The sequence below is a fragment of the Pseudorca crassidens genome, chromosome 19, assembly GCF_039906515.1.
Source record: "Pseudorca crassidens isolate mPseCra1 chromosome 19, mPseCra1.hap1, whole genome shotgun sequence".
Lineage (NCBI taxonomy): Eukaryota > Metazoa > Chordata > Mammalia > Artiodactyla > Delphinidae > Pseudorca > Pseudorca crassidens.
Window position 1 is genome coordinate 45807894 of NC_090314.1, and position 8970 is coordinate 45816863.

Consider the following 8970-nt stretch of genomic DNA (forward strand, 5'->3'; position numbering starts at 1 on the left):
TCAGGGTAGGGGAGGTGGGCTGGGCTGAATCTGGGGAACTGTTTCCAACCCTCTGAGCCAGTCCTCCCGCGAGAGGAGGGATTTTCAGGGCAAATCTGCCAAGGCTGCGCCCTCCCGATTCTCATCTCCCTTTCCGAGCCCCTCTCGTGCCTTCCCCCTGTGCAAGCTGCCTCTCCCAACCCCACCTCTGACCTCAGAACTCCTTCCAGCTCTCGATTCTACTCCGTAGCCCACTCCGCCCCCTGTCGATTTGGATTTTAACTCATATCAGCCCTCGGGGAACTTCCCGTGCTGTTAACTGATTGTAGCCACTCGCACATTGCATTTTTAATAGAGCTGGTTATTATAGAGACCCAGAATCCTTTGCTGTGGAGAGAACAGGGTACAGTTAGAAGCGTGGGCCAGGTAAATCTTATGAAATACCGGCTGCGTTATTTAACAGGCGTGCGAATGCGATCTAGCGGCTCCCCCAGCTCTGATCAGCCTCCTCCATGAGGAGGTATCCTCCTCCTCATGATACCTCCATCCTGGAGGTGTTGTGATGCTGGGAGGAAATAATCCACGTCACACATCGGGTTCAAGAAACAGAGGCTTTTATTGTTATAGTAGTTCACGAATTTAAGATGCCATCTTTTGTGAGAGGTACCGTTCTTTTACCTAGCCCTGAAGAAAGACAGGACGAAAGAAACAAAGAAAGACGTGCTGCGATGTTAAACGGCGAGAGTGCTTTCTCCTGGCGTCGAATGTAAGACGCATGCTGGCTCCTGAGACGTAAAGCTGTGAAAACGATGGGCATCTTGGAATGGACAAAATCAGGCATCACTGTGGAGTGTGACGCCTTCTGTTGGGGGCTGTTGAAAGGCCAAAAAGAAAATGTGGAGATTTGCTGGCCTCCGTGATGGCAGCCAAGTTGCGAAAAGCCCAGTTCTTGGTTGAGTCTAACTAGTTTGATGGATCCAGTCTAGCCGGGCAGGAAACTTGCTCTCCAGCACACAGACTCTTACGTTGTAGCGCCAGGACCCCGAGCACATTCGGGGCGGGGGCAGGGGGGTGAGGAGCAGAAGGTCTGCTGGTCCACGCGCACCCCCTGATCACGTGGCTGGGAAAAACCATCTCCCTTTCCGACTGTGAAGTCAGACAGACCGATCCAGTTCTGTTGCTAGTCATAAAAGTGAAAGCTTTTGTTCTGTGACTGGGAAAAGGGAGAAGGCGGGAGAAAGGAGAATTGAGGGCGAGAGGGCGGGGTCAGAGAGAAGGGAGAGGAGGTCAGAGAAAACAAAATGGTACCTCCCTCCCTGTCTCTTCAACTAGGGCAAGCTGACAAGTGATGAAAAGAAACCTGAGGGAGCTGTCCAAGGGGTCAGGGTAAAACTTGAGGGGAAGGCAGCGCTGCTGCAGGGCCAGGAAAAACAGATACAGTGAGGCCTGGACTTGGAGAGGCTGTCCTCCCCAGCTGGCAGGGCACCCAGCAGGCTTCTGATGCCCAGGGATGGAACACTTAGAAGCGCTTGGAGTTGGCAGCCTCGGCACGGGCAGACCTTATCTGAGCGTGCAAGGCTTCCTCGGCAGCAAAGAGCAGTGGATGTGGTTGAGTGGCAGCCAGAGGAGAGGAATGGAAGAACACGGCAGATGCCCCTTGCTGACCACAGGGACGAGGTCACGTTCACCTGTGTGATCCCAGGACCCACACGGTGACAGGCACAGAGTTAGGTGTGATACCAGAGAATCAGTTGAATCAAGACTCTTAAAAACAGGATATCAGAAGATTTTCTAAAAAAAAAAAAAAGAGAAGTCATATATGTGTGTGTGTGTGTGTGTGTGTGTGTGTGTGTGTATACACTCACTTTTTAATATGATAAAGTTGGCATCTGAAACTGATGAGAAGATGGACTATTTCATATATGATATTGGGACAACTGGGTAGCCATCCAGACAAAATAAAATCAGATCTATACCTGAACTCAAATACTAGGACAAATGTGAAGTAGGTCAGAGATGGAAACGCAAAAAGATCAACAGTTCAAAAGACGGTGGGCAGGGGATAGGAACGCGCAGTTCACAGAAAATAATAATGGATCTCAAGCGCATGAAAAGCTGTGCAACCTTGCTCATAGTAAGAGATAACATTGGATAGTATGCAAAAGTTTGATAACATGGTGGTTGGGCAAGGCTGTGGGAAACGCACTGGTTGAGAAGGCTATCTGTGCTCTTCCAGTCTCTGTCTCTGGCTTATCATTTCCAACTCCCTGGCAGCAATGATAACTGGGTCCATAGTGAGATTGTAGGACGCTTGGACAAAGGAAGGCTCACCAGCCAGCCACGTCCTGGTGTTGCCTGAACTTTTATAGGCACTTTCGTCTGTACACATGGACGTGAGCTGGCTGAGGGGCACTGACTCACGTTAACCGAACTCACAAGAAGCTGGTGCGTGAATTAGAATGCTAAGTCGTTAATTGACAAAGGGAGATACGGCTTTGCAATGACAGAACATGCATGTCTGCAATCCAAGGTACCTCATTCTAAAGATCAAAATACCTAGGAAGCTAAACTGGTGAGCACAAGATGACCTGATAAACATGGAAGCAAGCAGAAATGTAGTGGAACACAGTGAGGGTCGTAATAATTACCGCGAGCCAGGAGGCCTGCTAATCTCTTTCTGTACGGACAAATCGCATTATTTAATATTTACACATTCATGTGTTCAACCAGATTCATGTGTTCACGTGTCTAGTATGTGTCAGGCCGTATTCTAAACACTGAGGAGATAAAGTTCCCTGCTCTGGAGCTTACTTACATGCTATTAGGCTAGAAGGCAATAAACAAATAAATGTGTAAGATGTCAGGTGACATGTGCTATGGAGTAAAATAAAACCAGGAGAATGAGGGAAGATTAAGCACAGGACTATATGTTAATATTCTCATTTTTCTAGATGAAGAGGGTAAGCTACAGAGAAGTGAGTTGCGATATTTTCCCTTACATTTGGTACTTACAGGAATACCATATTCCAGGCGTGTCTCGTAATTCTTAAGATCGTGTCTAATAATTTCTCATTTCCTTATCTCCAATTTACAGATAACGGGGCTACATCGAAGACAGACGGTTAAGCGGGGAGGCCAAGTCACGCACCAGGTCACGTGATTATTAACAGGTGGAGCGGGATTAGAGACTAGGTGTTCCGAGTCTCTGCTCTTAACCGCTGCACCAGACAGCTTGTTCCTGTCTCTCTTCAGACAGACCTGTGTGTCAGGCTCAGCAACACTTACTCTCATAGTGGGCGGGACACACAAGAACCACTTCTCTTTCTTTTCGTGCCCTTTTCTAGGTCCCGTGCTCTTCATAGATGGATCCGACCTCTTCCGCTAAGTAGCTGTGTAGTCTTGGGCAAAGTTGCTCACCCTCTCTGTGTCAACCGCTCCGTCTGTAGGTAAACTTTGAAAGTCTGATATAAGGAAAGCACTTAGCGCAAAGCCCGGCCCAAGCAATAAATGTTTCCTCTTGTGTTGTTACAGGCAACACAGCTGCTCAGTTGTTTCAGTGTCACAGCCATGACGCCTTCACTGGAACCTCGTTGGACACTAGGGCCCACATTCTAGACTACCAAACCAAGGTCGCCTCACTAGCTCCCTTTATACCCCCTCAACCCCACACGGTAGGCACTAAGGTTTCCACTTCTCAGCTGGGGAGTTAAGGCTCTGGAGGTGAAGGAGTTTGCCCTAGTGGCCTGCAGCCGCGGCAGGGCGGGGGTCCTGACAACCAGGGCAGCAGTGCTCGCAGGGAGCGATCTCGGGTCCCCAGTTCTCACCGCAGCCCCTGCCAGGCGACACCGGACAGGCACTCCTGGACTCCCAGCCTTCGACTGGGTCTTCGGCCTGGACAGAGCCAGCCCGTGGGACCCTGTCGTCTTCACAGTGAAGACCAGATGACGTTTTTCGTACTCGGACCAGTCTGCTGCGAATCAATTGCGCAGACGCCCTCCTCTATTCTCCCACCCCCAATTCCCCCGAATTCTGTCTACGCGAGAGCTGGTGCCAACGAAGAGGTCCGCCCCGGCCCAGCCTCCGCTCATGCGCGCAGAGGCGGTGCCGAGGACTGGGCGGATCAACCCGCGCGGCTACACCTACCCGCGCGGAGAGGGCGGGGCATGCAAATTTAAAATGGCGCTCCAGCCCGAGGACGGCGAAGCTACCGCAGGTACCGAATTCCTCTTCTACGGTGTAGAGAATAAAAAATCTTCCCGAGGGTGTGGTGTGGTGCCACCCACAGTACTGTCACCGAAGCAAAGAAAGTGAGACCTCGAGTGAGCAGTGACAGGGGTCACACTGAGTCATATATGGATGCGAGGAGGACGGAGACAGCGATGGCAGGTCGCTGGGTATCGCTTCTCGGCCTTTTGGCTAAGATCAAGTGTAGTATCTGTTCTTATCAGTTTAATATCTGATACGTTCTCTACCCGAGAACACCATATTAAACGGATTTTTGGACTCCGGAGTCGGGGTGGGAGCTTGCTCCGCCCGCTCCACGCATCGACCTGGTATTGCAGTATTTCCAGGACTGGTGCACCCTTCCCGGGGAAATAATTGAGGTTTAAAAAGTAGGAGCTGTGGTTTATGTTTTTTTTTATCGCCCAGTTACAGGGTGTTTTTTTTTTTTTTTTTTACGTTTGCAAGGGGTAACACTGCTCTTCTGTGGAAGTTCTTTTTGTGTCTGCTATTCATCTTGCGGACCTAAGTGGTTAGGTTATGGGTGTTTGCGAAGCGTGACTAGTGGGAGGGAAGAGAAGGGTACTTTTTGCGGAACCTTGTCCCCAACTTTCTACGGGGCAGCGTGAGGAGATGAGAGTTCGTGTTCGGGTTTGAAAAAAGAGCCCACCGCGCGGAAGTTGCGGGACCTACTTCTGGTGTGAGTCTTGTGCGGTTTGAACGAAAGTTCACCATGCGCGAGGAAGAATAAAGAGTGGTCTCCGTCCGGGTTTAAATACCTACCTCATAGTGTTACCAGGAGAATTAAGTAAGATGGAGTGTGTGAAGTACTCAGCCAAGGGACTGGCATACAGTGAGTCCTCTGTGGCTCGTAGCGGTTAGTTTGGCCCGGGAAGCTAGTTTAATCTTCCTCGGGAAACGTACAAAGTAACACATCAACTTTGACCACCAAAACTCACATTGTTTTCCAGTGTGTGTGACTTAAGAAATCAGTGCTTGTCAATCTTCTCAATCTAAGGTGCACGGGGGTCGCCTGTGGACCTTACAGGAATGCAGGTTCTGGTTCAGTAGGGGTCACGGCCTGAGTTGTGCCCCCGAAGTTCGTATCTGTAAGCTCTATCCGGAGGGGAGGCCTCTGGGGCCGGTGAGGTTTGGAAGAGGTGATGGGGGATGGGGTCCTCTTGTTGGGATTAGCTCCCCAATGAGAGGAGGCACGGGAGAGCTTATCCTTTCCCTCTCTCTAACACGTGAGGAGAGGGAGGGGAGTCCACCACGTGCAAGCCAAGCCAAGACTATCCCCAGAACCCTGCCACGCTGGCGCCCCGATCGGGGACTTCCAGTCTCCGGAACTGTGACAAAATCCATTTACGTTCTTGAAGCCACCGGCCTGTGGCGTTGTATTTTGGCAGCCCTGGCAGCCGTCTCAAACTAAGACCGGAGGTGTGACTTGGTGCCTGCGTCCTGCATTTCTCACCGGCTCCAGGGCGATGCGGATGTTGCTGTTCACAGACTCGCGCTTTGAGCAGCAAGGGCCTAGAACAGATTACTAGGAAGTGACCCTAAACGCTGTATGTTTTCCCTGACGATGAGTACTTTCAATGTTCTCCTGTACATCTACAACAGCGATCTGTTATGGTAACTCCGAACCCCTAACAGCTCTGGCCTGTCAGAGGCACTCAGCAAGTCATTGCCAGAGAGAAGAATGGGTGAGCGAAGGGCTGTGCCTGACAGTTGGCTGCCGGGCCTCGGGGGAAGACCTCTGCCCTTGGAAGACCTTTGGAAGCCCCGGGGGTGAGTCAGGCTGCCTCTCTCCCCTCTGAGGTTTGGGGGTGATGACACTTCCTCAGGGTCCTGTAAAGGTAAAATGAGATGGTGACCAGGAACGTGCCGTAAGCAGTGCCTGGCTCACACACGGAGGCACTAACAAACCGTCGGTGAGTAGATCTGAGCCCCACGAAAGGTTTCTCGGCCTCTGGACTGGAACTCCTTGATGCAACGCTCATGTTGGCCTCCTGACCTGGAAGCTGACCAGACTGTCCCGGTCAGGGCAGCCAGCGGGCCCGGGCGGGAGGATAAGAATGGGGGTGGGGGTGGCGGGACCGGGTTTGATTCCTGGTCGGGGTTACGGGGAGCTGCGGCGCGGCCACAAAAATAGAACAAAAAACAAAAACAGATATCTGAAACACCACTTCAACACGTAATTAATGCGGAGCTATTTGACAGTTTTTAATACCAAGCCTTTGCGATCCCGTGTGTATTTCACACTTAACAGCACATATGTATTAGGAGGAACCACCTTCCTAGCGCTCCCTAGCTGCGAGTGGCTAGTGGCTGTGACAGCGCAGGTCAACAGAATGGGGATGAGAGTGGAGGGAAACGAGTGAGGCGCTTGCCTTGGCCAAAAAATTTCAGGGAGCACCAAAAACCCAGTAATCAAAATAAATCTCTCGATTATCTTAGGATCCAGGTAAGATGCACTGTATCAAAATATTCCTTATCTTGATTGCTGAAGAGCGTTTCGGGGCGGCACTCCCTTAAATGTTTCGCCCGCCCGCCCCGAAGACTAGTTTCTCACTGGCCTCACCTAGTCCTGGCCCCGGATAATAATACTGATACCCACCCCGCGGAGTTACGGGGAGAATCAAATGAGTTAATACACACGGAGCGCTCGGCAGAGGGGCGGGCACTGGGAAGGGCTCAGGCAGCACCCGCCATCAGGTTTTCCCTGCGGCAGGGTGAAACGGCCCCATTGGGTTTCAGTCCTGCATCAGTGATACCTTCTAAGAGCTCTTCTGAGATCCAGTGAAAGAAATAGAAACTCCCCAACTAAAGTGAAGCTCTGTTAGGAAGGGGGATGGAAAAGGTTTACGCTGCCTGGGCAGCCTGCGGCCTTTGCCACAGAGAAGCGTTGCCGCTGCGAAACTTCATCCCCACTTTGCCAGAGGCCTTAATTTATTTACGGGCCTTGATGCCCAGAGCGCCCCTGGCAGTCACTCTCCTCTCTGGTGTCCTGCCACCCCAGGCCAGATCTTCCCCTCTTCACCCCTGGATCGGGCCAGGACCCTCCTAAGCGCTTCTCCGATTCAGTCTGTTTTGCACACCTTCTGTTCACTCAGCAAACGTTTACTGTGCACCTCCTACAGGCCGGGCCCTGGCCTAGTGCTGGGACACAGAGGTTAAGGGCTTGCTGATGAGGGTCGCCGCCCTCAAGGATCTCAGATTTCAGTGGCGGAGATACAGGACCGCCCCCAACGAGTGGTGAATGGTGGACTCGAAGTCTGGGGTGGGATGAAACACAAAGGAGGGCCGCAATCATCCTGGGGTGGGGTGGGGTGGGGTGCGGTGCGGTGCGGTGCGGAAGAGCCCATGAGGAAGGCTTGCTGGGGCAGCTGAAGCCGAAGCGGAGCCCAGAGGCTCTGCGTAAGAATTAGACAGGTGAGGAGGAGGTGGAGGGAAAGGAGGTCTCAGGCAGAGGAAGCTTTCTGTAGGAAGCCCGGGATCTGGGTTCATTCGTAGAAGCACCGACCGACGCAGGCGCTTGAGTTGGAGAGAATCCCTCCAGCTGCTCAGCCCGGCCCTCTGCGTCCACACACCTCCTCCCTTCCCCACTGTGGGCCATCCGCCTTCCGCCTGGCAGGGAGATTACCCCACCGGCCCTGGGAAGCCCCCACTCTAGACCTTCCGCTCCCCGGACTCAGAATGAGCGCCCCATCCGACCCTACGAAGCGGAGGCCTATTTAACACATTGCAGTCTGGACGTTTCCAGCGAAAGTGTCTTGCGACCTCGTCTTCAGGAAAACTCTCAGCCAACGGCTCCTCCCACAGGCCCCTCTAGCCGCCCACCCCGAATCCCCTACGGTTCGGTCTTTTGTCTCCGCTCGCATTGATGCCAAAGAGGAGCTCCCCCGCAGCAGCCCAGAGGATAAGGTCAGCCCGCCGGAGCCACGCCCCCTTGGGCGGGCGGGGGCGGGGCATGCAAATGTAAAATGGCGCTCCAGCCCGAGAACGGCGAAGCTACAACAGATCCAGAATTCCTCTTCTACAATGTAGAGAATAAAAACTCTGCACGAGAGTGTGGTGTGGTGCCACCCACAGTACTGTCACCGAAGCAAAGGAAGTGAGACCTCGAGTGAGCAGTGACAGGGGTCACACTGAGTCCAATATGGATGCGAGGAGGACGCTGACAGGGATGGCAGGCTGTTGGGTATCGCTTCTCGGCCTTTTGGCTAAGATCAAGTGTAGTATCTGTTCTTATCAGTTTAATATCTGATACGTTCTCTACCCGAGAACATCATATTAAACGGATTTTTGGATCCCGGAGTCGGGGTGGGAGCTTGCTCCGCCCGCTCCACGCATCGACCTGGTATTGCAGTATTTCCAGGACTGGTGCACTCCTCCCGGGGAGATAATTGAGGTTTAAAAAGTAAGAGCCGTGTGTCGTGTGTCGCTGTGCGCTCCTTTAGCGAAGCTTTTTGTGTTGGACTGGACCAGAGCTTTTTTTTCTCCTCTCGATAGTGTTTTTAAAATCTTTTGCGTCTGTTTTTCTTGTACATTTGTTTGTATGGATAGGTTGTATGTGCAGAAAAAGGAGCAAGTTCAGTTGGGTAGAGGAAAGAACCGCTGTGACTGAGAGAGCTCTCTCACAGTTTCCCATTCTTCAGCGTTGGGAGGGCCTTCGTACTGGTTGGCGGAAAGACCCACGACCACAAGGTGACTGCCCTGTGTGCTTTGGCTGTTTTCGCATTCACCTTGCCGTCTCTCTCTTTCTGT

General features: G+C 52.2%; 1 long non-coding RNA gene and 2 other non-coding genes across 3 annotated transcripts; 2 read left to right on the forward strand and 1 right to left on the reverse strand.

Moving 5' to 3' along the window:
• Positions 1 to 576: 576 nt before the first annotated feature.
• Positions 577 to 4072, reverse strand: LOC137212653 (uncharacterized). Its single transcript, XR_010937567.1, has 3 exons — positions 3804 to 4072; positions 3265 to 3419; positions 577 to 1770 (listed from the first exon to the last, which is right to left on the reverse strand). It is a non-coding gene; the product is annotated as an uncharacterized lncRNA (long non-coding RNA).
• Positions 4073 to 4375: 303 nt separating this feature from the next.
• LOC137213681 (U2 spliceosomal RNA) lies at positions 4376 to 4566 on the forward strand. Its single transcript, XR_010938309.1, has one exon. It is a non-coding gene; the product is annotated as a U2 spliceosomal RNA (small nuclear RNA).
• Positions 4567 to 8406: 3840 nt separating this feature from the next.
• Positions 8407 to 8597, forward strand: LOC137213679 (U2 spliceosomal RNA). The gene has a single exon (XR_010938307.1). It is a non-coding gene; the product is annotated as a U2 spliceosomal RNA (small nuclear RNA).
• The last annotated feature ends 373 nt before the right edge of the window (positions 8598 to 8970 follow it).